Genomic DNA, 17,461 nt, shown 5'->3' with positions numbered 1-17,461 from the left:
ATATGGACAAAAAAATAGAAAATAATTAACTTGATCATTAAACAGCGTAACGAGAAAAAAATTAAAAAAGTCAGAATTATGTTTTTTTGTCACTACTACATTGCAATAAAATGCAGTAACGGGCGATCAAAACATTGTATCTATACCAAAATGGTATCAATAAAAACGTAAGCTCGGCGCGCAAAAAATAAGCCCTCACACAGCCCAAGATCACGAAAAATGGAGACTACAGAGTGAGGAAAATGGCTCCATTATATTTAACAAATTATGGATTTTTTTCACCACTTAAATAAAAAAGAACGTAGACATGTTTGGTGTCTGTGAACTCGTAATGACCTGGAGAATCATAATAGCAGGTCAGTTTTAGCATTTAAAGAACATGGTAAAAAAAAAAAAACAACTGTGGAATTGCACTTTTTTGCAATTTCACCGCAGTTGGATTTTTTTTCCCGTTCTCCAGTACAAGATATGGTAAAACCAATGATGATGTTCAAAAATACAACTCGTCCCGCAAAAAACAAGCCCTCACATGTCCATACTGATGTAAAAATAACAAAGTTATGGCTCTGGGAAGGAGAGGAGCAAAAAACGAAAACGCAAAAACAGAAAATGGCACAAAGGTTTAGGGGTTAAAAGTGTCCCCGCAGCTCGTCATGAACTAGACAGCCACGTCTCGCCCCATCTCCAGCCATTTGGCTAGCCGAAACTTTCCTGAAAACGGTATAAGCTGCTACATGTTTGCGCACAAATGTTGGGTCTTCTCAAAGATTTTTACAGCAAAATTCCGCTTTGGTGAACTGGGCAATGGTTCTCGACAATCTGAAAACGCTCCGTGTACCCATACCCTTCTGGTGCATGGCAGCTGCCCGCTCGGTGGGTGCATAGCACCCATATAGGAGCCCTAGTCACTAGTCAGTGTCAGAACAATTATTTGGGTATCAATGGAATTTTTTAGGAATACCGTCCACTAAAAAAACTAGAAATGACATTGGACCTTATCGCCACCTAGTGGTCATAGCTGGCATTAGCGTTTACAAGCTTTCTGGCAGCGAGTCCCAGGCATTCGTGCTCAGTTTCCTAAAGACAATAAAATAAGCAATGTAGAATAATTCCTAATTTACATTTATAACCATCTAAGAAAAATGCTGCACCCATCACTACAAAGCCTGGATGCAAAGGCGCCAGCTTGCAGTTCCGCACGCGCCCATGAGGTGGCGCCTGATGCTCGGTGCCTATTGTCTGCCGGTGAAGCAGTGCTGCTCCCATCCTGCTGCGCACACATACACACACTCACACGCTCGCAGCCGCATTTCTCAAGGATTTCCTTCGGATCTCCCCCGCGATCTCTCCAGAGGATTGCACCAGACTACTGTACAAGGAAGCAGGTGAGAGGGGAGCGGAAACTAACAGGGGGCTGCGATGTTATCCTCCTGTTTTTAGCACTGTTAACCCGTCTGGTGCCGATCGCTGGTGCACAGCTATCAGCAGGGGTGCGGTTGGTCATCCCATGGCAGCTGCTTTCTGGGGGTCCTGGGTGTAAGGTGCTGTCTGCAGCTGGAGGCGATGGGTGCTGAAGCCTCATGATCTGTGTATGTGATGCCCTGCCATGCTCCCTGCTGTGGGACACTGTATCCCTCCCTGCCTGTGCAAGCCTTTCATTGATTGATACATAAATGGGTCATCAGGAAGGAGGGGGCCATGTGTAAACCATTCAGTACGGTGGTCCGTCACCAGATCCTGGGCAGCGCCATTTATTAGGATCGTCACCCCCCAAAATAAGCCTGTGGTTGTGGGCTGCTTGTCCCTGCAGATAGTGATGTAGGGCTTCCTGTACATCTGGGGCATTGGAGTGCTGACAAAGGAGCAGAGGATTGCCCACCGTGCCAGAAGTGTGCTACCCATCCAGTGGGTGCAAAATCCACAGCTGGCCGTGACCTGACGGGTGCTCGACCACCGTTCCCAAACTGCTTCCCCCACAGTACCTTCAATTCTTATAACTGAGTATAATAATGTATATAGTCGGGATTGTATTGAAAGTGGAATGACCATGTTATGTAGTGGGCTCCCGCCATACATCCAGGGGAAAACTGAAGGATCAATTGGGGTCTCCGAGGTCAGAATCCCCCACCAGTGACCGTATTGTGGCAGGGCAGACATATCATTGGCACAGCCTGTGTGGCCGCACAGGGGCCCATTTCCACCTAATTCTCTTTTATGGTGGGCTGCAGAGGGCCCATATATTGTTCTTGCACAGAGACCCTCTTCGGTCTGTGCCCCCCAGGGCTTCATACATCCACTTTATGCTAAAACTCCATTAAAGTCATTGATATGATCCCACGTCTTACCCATATAAGAAGCTTGAAGTGTAAGGCTCCGTTCCCACAGTGAGTATTTGGTGCGTTTCTGATTATGCAGATTTCCTGCACCAATTATGTAAATTACGTTACTTACATTTTTTCATTGCTTTTTATCACATTTTTGACTCTGCGGTTTTTTTTTATCTCTTTTTGGTGTGTCATGTTTTAAATGAAGCTGCTTTGTTTTTGCTACTTCCTGGTTTTTGACTTTGACAAAACTTTATTGATACAGTGCCGATTACATGAGTTTTTGATGCGTTTCCGCCCTTGGAATGCATTAAAAATGCATGTCTGTTTTTTACGCTAATTTCTTATGAAACTTATGGGAAGAGTCTGCTGATAAAACCCAGTGTACCCGCAAGAGAAATTGACAAGTTGTGGATTTGAAACCCGAGTCTCATCCGGTGTGTGGGGTCGTATCGTCATCACCCATGCAAAACTGCGGCATGGCAGATAACACGGCTGAGGCCTCACAACCGCACACGGCAAACATCAATGCTACAGTGCACCACAACATAAATGAACATGGCCGCATTGCAACCGACAAGTTGCTTGTTCTGTGACTGCTTGTCACTTGTGTGTCATGGTCGCAGCACGACCACATGCACTTTTTGTAATGGTCCATGTGGTAGTGATCTTTGACCACACAATGGATTCCAACCTTCTAATTGTTTGGATTCTTACAGGTAAGTTCATACATGGCAGATGTGAGTGTTTTGCTGGTGCCGTGCCTGTGTATTGCAGAAATCCATTTCGGTGTATGGCACCTATTGATATACTGCTTTATTGCTAATAAAAGGTAACAGCTGCTTGAAATTTCATATTCCTGTCAGATTTTATGTGGAAATATGTAACTAGCTCTTAAAGGGAATCTGTCACTAGGTTATTACTACTCCGTCTGAGAACATCATGATGTAGGGGCAGAAACCCTGATTCCAGCAATGTATCACTTACTGGGGTGTTTCCTTCAGTTTAGCCAAAATCACAGTTTTATCTGCTGCTGATATACTAGTTCTCTGAATACTGAGTTTTGTATAACCCTGCTCACACCACTGATTGGCAGCTTTCTGCCTATGCACAATGTACACAGAAAGCTGCCAATCAGTGGTGGGATTGGGCTCATACAGAGATCATAAATATGGAAGACAACATGGCAGCAGGTTTAGTAGTCCTCAAGTGAAAATCTGCTGAGAAAAGAGTGATTTTTATCAAAACTACAGCAAACAGCCCAGTAATTATTATTATTATTTATTTATATAGCACCATTGATGATTCCATGGTGCTGTACATGAGAAGGGGTTACATACAAATTACAGATATCACTTAAGGCCCCGTCTCACTAAGCGATTTACCAACGATCACGACCAGCGATACGACCTGGCCGTGATCGTTGGTAAGTCGCTGTGTGGTCGCTGGGGAGCTGTCACACAGACCGCTCTCCCCAGCGACCAACGATCAGGGGAACGACTTCGGCATCGTTGAAACTGTCATCAACGATGCCGAAGTCCCCCTGCAGCACCCGGTAACCAGGGTAAACATCGGGTTACTAAGCGCAGGGCCGCGCTTAGTAACCCGATGTTTACCCTGGTTACCAAAAGAAACAAACAGTACATACTCGCCTTTCGGTGTCCAGGTCCCTTGCCGTCTGCTTCCTGCTCTGACTGAGCCGCCGTACACTGAGAGCGCAGCGGTGACGTCACTGCTGTGCTCTCACTTCTCACTGTACGGCCGGCAGTCAGTGAGAGCAGGAAGCAGACGGCAAGGGACCTGACGGACATCAGAAGGCGAGTATGTACTGTTTGTTTTTTTTTACATTTACGCTGGTAACCAGGGTAAACATCGGGTTACTAAGCGCGGCCCTGCGCTTAGTAACCCGATGTTTACCCTGGTTACCAGTGAAGACATCGCTGGATCGGTGTCACACACACCGATTCAGCAATGTCAGCGGGGCCTCAACGACCAAAAAAAGGTCCAGGCCATTCCGACACGACCAGCGATCTCGCAGCAGGGGCCTGATCGCTGGTACGTGTCACACATAGCGAGATCGCTATGGAGGTCGCTGTTGCGTCACAAAACTTGTGACTCAGCAGCGATCTCGCTAGCGATCTCGCTATGTGAGACGGGGCCTTTACAGTAAGCAAACTAACAATTACAGACTGAGGCTACGATCACACTATCAGTATGTGGTCAATATTTTAGATCAGTATTTGTCAGCCAAAACCAGGAGTGGAACAATCAGAGGGGAAAGCTATAATAGAAATACGTCACCTAGTCTGTATTTTTGACCCACTCCTGGTTTTGGCTAACAAATACTGATGTGAAATACTGACCAAATACTGATAGTGTGACCGTAGCCTGATACAGAGGGGCGAGGACCCTGCCCTTGCAGGCTTACATTCTACTGGATGGTGGGGAAGGAGACAGTAGTTCGAGGGGTACAGGAGCTCTGGTGTTGGTGACGCGGTAGCTTCAGTAGTGGTGAGGAGGCAGCGGGGTCAGTGCAGGCTGTAGGCTTTCCTGAAGAGGTGGGTTTTCAGGTTCTGTCTGAAGGATCCAAACGTGGTTGATAGTCAGACGTGTTGGGGCAGATAATTCCAGAGGATGGGGGATATTCGGAAGAAGTCTTGGAGGCGGTTGGGTGAGGAGCGAATAAGTGTGGAGGAGAGAAGGAGGTCTTGGGAGGACCGGAGATTATGTGAGGGAAGATATCGGGAGATTAGTTCAGTGATATATGGAGGAGACAGGTTATGGATGGCTTTGTAGATCAGTATTAGTAATTTGAACTGTACACACTGAGGGAATGGGAGCCAGTGAAGAGATTTGCAGAGGGGGGAAGCGGAGGAGGAGCAGCGAGGAGAGACGTGAATTAGACGGGCAGCAGAGTTAAGGATGGACTGGAGAGGTGCAAGGGTGTTAGCAGGGAGGCCACAGAAAAGGATGTTGCAGTAGTCAAGGCGGGAGATGATGAGGGCATGCACAAGCATTTTAGTAGATTGACGGTTGAGGAAAGGAAGGATTCTGGAGATATTTTTGAGCTTGAGGCGACGGGAGGTGGAAAGAGCTTGGATGTGTGGTTTGAAGGACAGGGCTGAGTCGAGGGTTACTCCGAGGCAGCAGACTTCAGGTACGGGGGAAAGCGTGATGTTGTTAATAGTGATAGGTCAGGTAAGGAAGATCTATGAGATAGAGGAAAGATGATGAGTTCAGATTTGTCCACAATGAGTTTGAGGAAGCAAGAGGAGAAGGAGGATATGGCTGATAGACTCTCCAGGATTCTGGACACCAGAGGTGACGTCTGCGCCAGAGAGGTAGATCTAAATGTCATGGCATCAGCATAAAGGTGGTACTGGTGGTAAGTGACAAATCACTGGAATCGGGGTCTATGGCATCACCATTATGCTGCTCTCAGATTAGTTGGTAAAAACCTGATGACAGATTTCCTTTAGAGCTTGTGAAGATGACCGTATTTTAGGCCCGAGTGCGATCCGACAAAATATCGGATCACACTCAAACTAATGTTGTTTTTGTGGCTTCCTACATGTCCGGATTTTTGTTTTCCCCTCTAATCGAGTCTGTATGAGGGAAAAAAATTGCAGTGCGCACAATTTCTATCCGATATTCAGATCTCACTTGGCCATGCAAACTAGCGAGTCTGTGGAGAACATTGGACTGCACTTGGATGACATCCGAATGCATTGTGAGTTTTCAGGGACTAACAGAGTGGAGAAGATGGAGACATTTTTATTCCATCTTCTCCACATCTGAAAAAATCTGATCAGCATAATTTCTCATTCTCTCAGATGAGAGGAAATGCGGTGGTGTGACCCTAGGCTTAATGGGGTTGTCTGGTCCAAAGCAATAAGTGTGCAATGACTCTGTGTGACTGGAGACATTAACACCCCCTTGCGTTTGCGCTGTGTGCTGCGGGGATTCGCCAGTTTCTGATCTGTAGCCAGAGGGTATACATGTGTTTATATACAGTTAAGTCCATATATATTTGGACAGAGACATTTTTTTAAAATTTTGGTTATAGACATTACCACAATTAATTTTAAACAAAACTATTCAGATGCAGTTGAAGTTCAGACTTTCAGCTTTCATTTGAGGATATCCACATTAAAATTGGATGAAGGGTTTGGGAGTTTCAGCTCCTTAACATGTCCATGAGTTCAAGACTTCAGGCAGTCATTGCCAACAAAGGGTTTTCAACCAAGTACTAGAAATGAACATTTTATTTACAATTATTTAATCTGTCCAATTACTTTTGGTCCCTTTAAAAACAGGGTGGCACATGTTAAGGAGCTGAAACTCCTAAACCCTTCATCCAATTTTAATGTGGATACCCTCAAATGAAAGCTGAAAGTCTGAACTACAACTGCATCTGAATTGTTTTGTTTAAAATTAATTGTGGTAATATCAATAACCAAAATTAAAAAAATGTTGTCTCTGTCCAAATATATATGGACCTAACTGTATATGTCCTAGACCAAATTGTGTTAAAGAGGTTATCCAACAGTAATTTTTATTAACCCCACATATTCTAAAATAACAAAATAGGCAATATTCAAGTATTTTTTTGCCTGTCAATCCAACTTATGAGAATGGAGAGCTTCACATACGGCAAACAAGAAGAGAGCTGTTACCACCATGGGAATCTGGCAGTACATCTCCCTGCAGAGGTTCGTACAGGATTAATGTGGCGTTTGTGCATATATGCATGTGAGTAGTAGAGACCCCCTGTAGTTATGACCTCCATTTTCTCACATTGGGCATTATCTTTTGAATATATTAACATGGATATTGTACTATATTCCGAACAATGTGGCTTTTCCTGGAGAGAAGGTATCTTACCATGCTGCAGTTGAGCCCGATCAAGCAGAGTTCCACCGTACATTTGTCAGCTTGCTGTAATTTGGGTTTAACTAGTTGCTCAATGTGGGAGTTGTTAGAAAACGTAGAAAACGATATATATATTGACTATATTAAGGCAGGCCATCATCTTGTGCACTGTCTCACCTCCTTTTCAGCAGTGTCCGCCTTTATGAGGCCGGAACAAAAGCGTGGTTGATTGCCATTTTGTGCCCACTTCAAGAAGGCGGACACTGCCAAAACTGAGGTTAAGCAGTGCACAAAGTGATTCCGTCAAAGCTCTGTATAACCTTGTCCCCACCACTTGCAGCTTTTTGCCTATGCACAGTGTACACAGAAAGCTGCCAGTCAGTAGTGGGGGTGGGGTTATACAGAGCTCAGCATTAGAGAACTGCTAAAGGTACCTTCACACTAAACGATATCGCTAGCGATCCGTGACGTTGCAGCGTCCTGGCTAGCGATATCGTTTAGTTTGACACGCAGCAGCGATCAGGATCCTGCTGTGATATCGCTGGTCGTTGAACAAAGTTCAGAACTTTATTTGGTCGTCAGACCGGCGTGTATCGTCGTGTTTGACACCAAAAGCAACGATACCAGCGATGTTTTACACTGGTAACCAGGGTAAACATCGGGTTACTAAGCGCAGGGCCGCGCTTAGTAACCCGATGTTTACCCTGGTTACCAGTGTAAAATGTAAAAAAAACAAACTACATACTCACCTTCGCATCCCCCGGCGTCCGCTTCCCACGCTGACTGAGCGCCGTAAAGTGAAAGTGAAAGTACAGCACAGCGGTGACGTCACCGCTCTGCTGTTAGGGCCGGCGCTCAGTCAGTGCAGGAAGCGGACGCTGGGGGACGCGAATGTAAGTATGTACTGTTTGGTTTTTTTACATTTTACGCTGGTAACCAGGGTAAACATCGGGTTACTAAGCGCGGCCCTGCGCTTAGTAACCCGATGTTTACCCTGGTTACACGGGGACCTCGGCATCGTTGGTCGCTGGAGAGCGGTCTGTGTGACAGCTCTCCAGCGATCAAACAGCGACGCTGCAGCGATCAGCATCGTTGTCGCTATCGCTGCAGCGTCGCTTAATGTGAAGGTACCTTAAGTCTGTAGAAGATAAAATAGTGATTTTTATCAAAACTGCAGTAAGCAGCCCAATAAGTGGAATATCGTTGGAATAAAGGTCTCTGCCCTTACATCATGCTGTTCTCAGATCTGTAGCAAAAATCTGTTGGCAGATTACCTTTAAGTTGTAGAATTGTACCATATCGATCGATTTACAAAATTAGGCCTCATCCAGACTTCCAGTTTTCAAGTACGTGTTCTGTCAAGTGTTTTTCCCAGATAGAACACTTACCTGAGCTCTTCACATATTCGTGTTTTTTGCAGGCTGAATGTCTCGAAACCTCCCCTTATCCCCCAAAGAGATGGCCGACTTTGAACTGAGTCTCGAAACTCGCACACACAAGCCTGTACGTTTGTGAAAATCAATCAAGCAATTCATGTGTTGTGCAATGGCTAGGACAAGCTTTGCACGTTTTTGGTTTTTTTTAGCATATGCCATAATCACTGATGGCAAAAACTGAAACTGATGAACATCTGAACCACATGGATCAGTCTGCTGTCCGTGATTAACATTGCAATAGGAGAAACTTTGCTAATGTTTACTTTTTTTTTTTAATTTGTGAAATACTGATGATAAAAACTGACACTAATGAAAATCGTATCCAAAACACTGATGAAACTCAGAGCGGTTTTTGTGTACGTGAAAAGTTGTGCCGTCTGAATGATGCCTAAAGGGAGAGGACACTTGACGTTGGTGCCATAAATTTGTGGATTAGAGATCGTCTCCACCAAGGTAACGTCTTTGGATAGATTAGCAATAACCGTACGCCTAGGAGTGTCCGCTCCGCCAGGTTACTCAGTTGTGTGACCACACATTAGCCAGTGTTTTATGACTGACAGGTGGAGAGCTGGGTGTACGTTCTGTGCAGGTGTTGTAAGACCGAGACCTTTCTATAGGCAGCCATCATGAATCCTGCAATACCTGTTTAGTTCCTGATATATTTACCTAAGGTGAAATTTCTGTTCTATCGGTTATCTCTGTAGAAATCAGTTGTGGATAACATGGCAACACTTATTGCGCAGGCCCATCCAGCAGTGCCAGGGCCAGTTCACAGTAAGCTGTGCCGTGTCACGTCATGGAGAATGTGCTCACATGTCAGCAGCGTTTAGAGCTAGTTTGTATAACTGTGACACTGACATATACTATACTTTTACACACAGACTATTGACTCGTAAAGGGGTCGATTCATTAACTGATGTTACACACAAAACAGTCTTAAAGGGGTTGTCTGGTCTTAAATTACAAATCTGCAGTCACTATATGTGACTTCAGATGTTGTGAATCCTCAGGGTGCGCTGTGAGGATTCTCTGGCAACGGCGGTCATGTGGCTGGGAGTAAACGATATGCACACTCCTGGCTACATTCTGACTAGACTGTTTCCGGACTCGCTCAATACACTTGAATTGAGAAAGGCCATGCCTATATAGTAGGAATGTGGCTGGGAGTATTCATATAGCATATTTGCGGTCACATGACCGACATCGGAGAATCCTCACAGCTTTCAGTGCACGTGATGTAACGATTCACAGGTCTGCTGTTACTAAGTGACTGCAGGCTTGTACTTTAAAGGGAATCTGTCACCCCATTTTAGGCCTATAAGCAAAGGCCACCACCATCAGGGGCTTATCTACAGCATTCTATAATGCTGTAGATAAGCCCCCGATGTAACCTGAAAGATGAGAAAAACAAGTTAGATTATACTCACCCAGGGGCGGTCCGGGTCCGATGGGCGTCATGGTCCGGGTCCAGCGCCTCCCATCTTCATATGATGACATCCTCTTCTTTGCTTCCTGTCGTGGCTCCTGCGCAGGCGTACTTTGCCCTGTTGAGGGCAGAGCAAAGTACTGCAGTGCGTGGGCGCCGGGAAAGGTCAGAGAGGCCCATCACTTGCGCACTGCAGTACTTTGCTCTGCCCTCAACAGGCTCTAATGGCGGTGGCCTTAGCTTATAGGCCTAAAATGGGGTGACAGATTCCCTTTAAGACCGAACAACCCCTTTAATGAAGGGCTTACTGGAGTACAATGCACAAAATACATTAGGTGGCACATACCACATAAATAATTCAGCGCATACTCTCAGTGGAGTGTGCCTTGCCAGAAATGCTACTACAGACAGTGACTGGAGTAGCATTTCTGGCTTAAGAAATTCTGGCACTTTCACTAAATTTGATGACTGATGTAACGACACCCCGTCCCAGCCATCATTGCTCTTGAGCTCTGCCCATTTTGACAGCTGCTTAAAACTAGCTTGAAAATGAAAAAACTCAGTGTTGCACAAAATAATTTGCCACCTAGTGTTTTACCACAGTAGTGTGGTGTTAAAGCTTTGATGAATCGGGCCTATGTCTCACCAAGACCATTTTATTTTTTTAAAGGGAGAATCTGGATTCTCCAAGTGGCCAAACACTGACCCGTGTCCGCCAGTGCAGGAGAAATGTGGCTCATTAAAATGGCAATTTTTGCAATCAATTAATGAGTCTGGCATCCATTCTGGTTCATAGAGGGGATCATTGCTGGAGACTGTACTCTGAGGTTCATCTTCACTTTTAAAGGGTTGCTCCACTACTTTTTTTATTGATTACCTATTCTCGGGCACCGCCATAGATCATACGTTCTCAGTGCTGACGCCGGTCAGATGTTAGTAGTTTAGAGCTGAACAGCACAACTCCGTCAACTGCGTAATGACCACTGCCATGTATTGCAGATCTGACTATATTCAAATGAACAGGAGTAGATCTGCAGCACCCAGCAGCGGCCACTACACAGTGTATAGAGCTGTGCTGTTCAACTCTAAAACCACTAACATCTGTCCGGTTCTGAGAACAGATGACGGGTGCAGGTGCCAGAACCCCAGTGATCCAATATTCACCTGCACAAAGGATAGCTCATTAATATAAAAGAAGTGGAGCATCACTTTAAGACACTGCAGGGAAAATGTAGCATTACATGGCAGCCATAGAAATTCGCTGCTGTCCATGTAATGCATTGATAGGCCGGCCTCTGTTCTGCCTAATGCTCATTTTTATATGATAGCCCCTTTCAAGAGGTACTCCCAATAAAAAAGTACATAAATGAAATGTCATTATAAATAAGTTCATAAATAACTTAGCATATCATACTTATTTTATCTAAGGCGGTAATTGGTATAGATTAAAAAATAGCTGCTGTCTTGTTAGGCTGTGTTCACACGTTGCATTTTTGCAGTGTTTTTTTTATGGAAAGCTAAAGCTGTGTTTAAGCTGCTTACGAGAAGATTTTGCTGCTTTTTTTCCTGGGTTTTGCTGCATTTTTGTCGCTTTTTTACTGCATTTTTGTCAGGGTATATTTGTCTCTTGTACATGCTGTTAACGTACTATCCCGTCTGAGGTCAGAAGCCCCGCTTTGATGCGGGCTCCGGCGGTGAGCCCTCATCAAAGCCGGGACATATCACCTGTTTTGAACAGCTGACATGTGCCCGTAATATGCGCGGGCAGAATCGCGATCTGCCCGCGCCTATTAACTAGTTAAATACCGCTGTCAAACGCAGACAGCGGCATTTAACTACCGCTTCCGGCCGGGCGGCCGGAAATATGCGCATTGCCGACCCCCGTCACATGATCGGAGGTTGGCGATGCTTCTCCATTGTAACCATAAAGGTCCTTGAGACCTCTATGGTTACTGATGCACGGTAGCTGTGAGCGCCACCCTGTGGACGGTGCTCACAGCACACCTGCATTTCTGCTGCATAGCAGCGAACATCAGATCGCTGCTATGTAGCAGAGGCGATCGTGCTGTGCCTGCTTCTAGCCTCCTATAGAGGCTATTGAAGCATGGCAAAAGTAAAAAAAAAAAAAAGTAAAAAAAAGTATGAAAAAAATAAAAAAAATATAAAAGTTTAAATCACCCCCCTTTCGCCCCATTCACAATAAATCAATAAAAAATCAAATCTACACATATTTGGTATCGCCGTGTTCAGAATCGCCCAATCTATCAATTAAAAAAAAGCATTAACCTGATTGCTAAACATCGTAGCGAAAAAAAAAATCTAAACGCCAGAATTAGGTTTTTTTGGTCACCGTGACATTGCATTAAAATGCAATAACGGGCGATCAAAAGAATGTATCTGCACCGAAATTGTATCATTAAAAACGCCAGTTAGGCACGCAAAAAATAAGCCCTCAACCGACCCCAGATCATGAAAAATGGAAACGCTACGGATATCGGAAAATGGCGCAATTTTTTTTTTTTTTTTTTTTTTTAGTAACGTTTGGATTTTTTTTTTACCACTTAGATAAAAAATAACCTAGTCATGTTAGGTGTCTATGAACTCGTAATGACCTGGAGAATCATAATGGCAGGTCAGTTTTAGCATTTAGTCAACCTAGCAAAAAAGCCAAACAAAAAACAAGTGTGTGATTGCACTTTTTTTGCAATTTCTCCGCACTTGGAATTTTTTTCCCGTTTTCTAGTACACGACATGCTAAAACCAATGATGTCTTCCAAAAGTACAACTTGTCCCGCAAAAAATAAGCCCTCGCATGGCCAAATTGAAAAATAAAAAAGTTATGGCTCTGGGAAGGAGGGGAGTGAAAAACGAACACGGAAAAACGGAAAATCCCAAGGTCATGAAGGGGTTAAAGTTTAGTGCGTAAAAAAAAAAAAATTTGAATCAAGATCATGAGGTTTTGGCACCAAAAAAGGCAGCAATACCTAATACCTACTTTTTTACACTACCTATTGCTGTCAATGGGTGAAATACACTGAAAAAAACCGCCAAAAGAAGTGACATGCTGCATTTTGCAAAAACCAGGCTATTTGACAAAACAGTCAGGGAAAAAAAATAAGGTGTGTGCATGAGATTTCTGAAATCTCATAGACTTTGCTGGTACTGTGAAACGCAGCTGAAAATTTGCATAAAAAACGCTGCAAAAAAACGCTCAGTGTGAACATAGCCTTAAACTTACAGAAACATGTCCTAAAACTTAAACATAACAGGCTCCTTGGAGCATGTGCTGTAGGAAGCTCCGCTGCTGTGACCTGGAGACAGCTTAAGGGTGCGTGTCCACGCTCAGGATGGCCGGCGGTATCGCCGCTCGGCGCTAAGCCCCGCCCCCTTTCTGGGACGCGATGGTGCCGGATGTGTACAGTACACATCCGGGATCATCGCACCCCTCGCCATAGGGCCCTGTGATATGCCTTGCGGGGACGCTGCGTCCCCGCAAGGTGTATGGACATGCTGCGATCTGAAAAGACGCGCAGCATGTCCGGAGTCGCAGGCCCGCCGCATGCGGGTTTCCACGCATAGTGGACACGGGATTTCAAAAAATCCCCTCCACTATGCTGGAACATCTGGACGCTGCGTGTTTGACGCTGCAGCGTCAATCACGCAGCGTTTACTTACCGTGGACACTCATCCTTACAGTACCTGGTATCAATTATCTGCAGGTTACAGCAGCAGAGCTTTCTTCTGCACTTGCTCACAGGCTCAAGTCCTAACATTTTACGAAAGGTTTCTGCCTCTGCCACAAGACGGCGGCCATTTTAATGTTGTGCATAATTAAAAAAGTGGGATGGTACCTAAAGCAACCAGTCAAGTTCCATATTTTCATTTATTTACGTCAAGTGAGAAGAATAAAGATGTCATTGGCTGTGATGGACAGTGTCTGTGTAATGCACTACTATGCCATAGGTCACGCACCCTGTGGTGTGCAGATGTTTCCACTTTGCTAAGGCAGGGACAAAAATTAATGAAAATGAAGTTTGTGATGTCATTGTGCTCTTAATTCACCTCTGTTTCCTGGTAGTGTGATGTAATGTGGTGCACTCCAAATAGTCCAGAAAACAGAGAAGCTGTTGATAAACTTTTACTTGTTGCATGAATACACAGGTATTAAACGATGGTTTAACAGAGATTCAATTCCTATGCAGCAATCAGTTACTTTCTGGCGATATAACAATGGTGCAGTGATTCCCGAGTCTCAACTTCTGCTTTTATGCACTGCCCGAATCTCACAGCTGTCTGAGCTGAGACCCTGTTTTATCTTTTACAGCAGTTCTGTCTGCCTCCTACCTGTTACTTCACTTTTCCTGAGCAGCACACTGGTACACAAAATTTCTCCTCTCTGTGGTAAATCCAGGGCCCTGGCCATATAGTCTAAACATGTGATTTTATAGACAGATATGGAAAGAAGGACTGCTTTGCTAACCCTTTACAACCTCTTGATGCAGGGCCAGCTCCAGGTTTTCATGGGCACGGATAGGGCAGAGAAATATAGGTATAGTACAATGCCAAAGATTTCACTTACTTCTTACATTACATGAGTGATATCTATTGTGCATTCTACATTAGCTCAGAAACCGGACAGTATAGTCCTCTATACAGAATAATGAGCCCCATGTATTGCTCCAAACAGAATAATGAGCCCCAAATATTGCCCCATACAGTATAATGGCCCCATATAGTGCTCCATACAGTATAATTGGCACCACATAGTCCTCTATACAGAATAATGAGCCCAATATTATGCACATAATCTATGCATACATATTAGTCCATACACCCTACGCTACATGCTATAGGTAACACTCTATAATCTATGTACTGAATTGTCATGTACCTCGTTGTATATGATGGAAAGTGCTACTGATAAAAAGCTAATTTTTATCCTCTCTAAAAGACGTGACCAATGACAGACGAGCATTTTCTCAGTCTACATTTGATTCCTGGGCCGGCTTAGACTAAGTAATCATTGGGGATCATCACCCCATGTGAAAGGGTCTTTATTCTCATCAGACCATACAATGTGACCTCTCACCGCTCAGTGGTGGCTGATGATAGGTCTGGTCAAAGGTCAGTTTCACTAGCTGATATGGAAACAAAGCATAATTAGCATTATTATTGATGGGAACAATGAATTTGCCTTTTTGTAACTTGGAAGAAGATAAAGCTAGACCGATCAGGGATGTGACCGTTTTCCTACAAAGATCACGGTTGTTGGAAAGTAAAACATCTTCGTACACCTGGGATTTGTTGCATTTCTGTTTGTTCTCTAATGTCCATATCCATCCAGCTGTAGGTGTCCTATACACAACGTAGGCTACAGGGAAGTAATAATCCAATGCTAGTTATATTTTTTAATGTTTAATGAGATCTGTTAAGGGCCTGGAACTGAACCAAGATCGCTAAATGGAAAATACTTGGACTTTATACCGTCTGATAACCTGAAAAGTTTACAGTCTTTGATTCTGAATTATAAGGCACTGAGAAAGTACTGAATCGGACAGCTGGGATGTCTCCTTTATTTCTAGAAGGCTCCAATCAGACATCTACTAGTCATGTACAGTGGGTAAAATAAGTATTTGATACTCTTCCGATTTTGCAAGTTTTCTCACCTACAAAGAATGGAGAGGTCTGTTATTTTTATTGTAGGTACACTTCAACTGTGAGAGAGAGAAACTAAAAATATATACAGAACATCACATTGTAGGATTCTTTCATATTTCATGCAATAAAATGCAATTTAATTAAGTATTTGGTCACCTATCAACCAGCAAGAATTCTGGGTCTCACAGACCTGTTAGTTTTTCTTTAAGAATCCTTCCTACTCTGCACTCATTACCTGTATTAATTGCACCTGTTTGAACTCGTTATATAACAGACACCTGTTCACGCACTCAGTCACACTCCAACCTCTCCACCATGGCCAAGACCAAAGAGCTATCTAAGGGCTGTCCCACACGTCCAGATAATTCCGGTACCGGAATAAATCGGTACCGGAGTTATCCGTGTCCATGTGCCTGGGAACTCACGTAGGCCATACGTGCGGCACACGTGTGCCGCCCGTATGGCGAGTGGGTACCACACGGAGCGTGTGGTACCCACGCGTGTGGTACCCTGCATCGCGCTGAAGCCGCGATTCATATGTTCCCTGCAGCAGCATTTGCTGCAGAGAAAATATGAAGAATAGTGTTTAAAATAAAGATCTATGTGTCCGCCGCCCCCCCGCTCCCTGTGCGCCCCCCCTGCTGTTCAGAAAATACTTACCCGCCTCCCTCGCTGCTTCCCGGTCTGGCCGCGGCTTCTAGTGTATGCGGTCACGTGGGGCCGATCATTTACAGTCATGAATATGTGGCTCCACCTCCCATAGGGGCGGAGCCGACTATTCATGATTGTAAATGATCGGCCCCACGTGACCGCATACAGTGGAAGCCGCGGCCAGACCAGGAAGGAGCAACAGCCAACGAGGCTGCACAGAAGATATGAATCGCGGCTTCAGCACCATGTGGGGGGGACAGCGCTTACTGTAGCGCTGTCTCCTGCACGCACACGGACCCCAGACGGAGAATGTCCGTGTGAGGTCAGTGTTTTACACGGACCCATTGACTCTATTGGGTCCGTGTAATCCGTGCGCTCCCACGAACACTGACATGTCTCCGTGTTTGGCACACGGAGACACGGTCCGCAAAAAATCAATGACATCTGAACAGATGCATTGATTTTTATGGGTCTACGTGTGTCAGTGTCTCCAGTACGTGAGGAAACTGTCACCTCACGTACCGGAGCCACTGACGTGTGAAACCGGCCTAAGGACACCGGAACAAAATTGTGGACCTGCACAAGGCTGGGATGAGCTACAGTACAATAGATGGGAAAACTTACAAAATTGGTAGTCTCAAATACTTTCCCAACTGTACCTAACTACTTTGGCACCAATTGCACCTGCAGAGGGGTAAATTAGTATTTGAGACACTGCCGATTTTGCAAGTTTTCCCACCTGACTGTGGATCTATGTCCAACCACAGAGTGGCCGTGGGTATCTCAACCTTAGCATGACAGCTTTGTATACTGTATTTCTATGAGACTGTCACACTCAGGTCCCAGGCCCGGCCATTCCGCTCATTGTGATCGGTGATCAGAGATCCATGGGCATGTGCATGAGCCTTAGTCTGTTTTTGGTATATTTTACACTAACTGAATGGTTTTGTTAATTTTTCACAAAAAATATTTTTATGGATCTCATTGATTTATAGTTCTGTCTATTGGAACAAGGGGAGGTAAGAAGGTAAACCCCAAAACTAGGAATTCACATTTCCTTAACGGGTGAATGGAAAGATAAGCACTGCAGGCTA

At 44.7% G+C, this 17,461-nt stretch overlaps 1 protein-coding gene across 2 annotated transcripts in view; it reads left to right on the top strand.

Annotated features, from left to right (window-relative positions):
• The first annotated feature begins 1,216 nt into the window (after positions 1-1,216).
• PIK3C2B (phosphatidylinositol-4-phosphate 3-kinase catalytic subunit type 2 beta) overlaps positions 1,217-17,461 on the top strand; it is a 146,719-nt gene continuing 130,474 nt past the window's right edge. The window contains exon 1 of one of the 2 annotated variants that reach the window (XM_077295051.1): positions 1,217-1,385. The gene's annotated coding sequence lies outside the window, so the exon portion shown is untranslated. The remainder of the gene's footprint in view (positions 1,386-17,461) is intronic. The other variant, XM_077295052.1, reaches the window with a different exon arrangement.

This window comes from Ranitomeya variabilis, chromosome 3 (assembly GCF_051348905.1).
Source record: "Ranitomeya variabilis isolate aRanVar5 chromosome 3, aRanVar5.hap1, whole genome shotgun sequence".
Lineage (NCBI taxonomy): Eukaryota > Metazoa > Chordata > Amphibia > Anura > Dendrobatidae > Ranitomeya > Ranitomeya variabilis.
The sequence above is the reverse complement of the archived record's forward strand: the minus strand, read 5'-3'. Positions and strand labels throughout refer to the sequence as shown.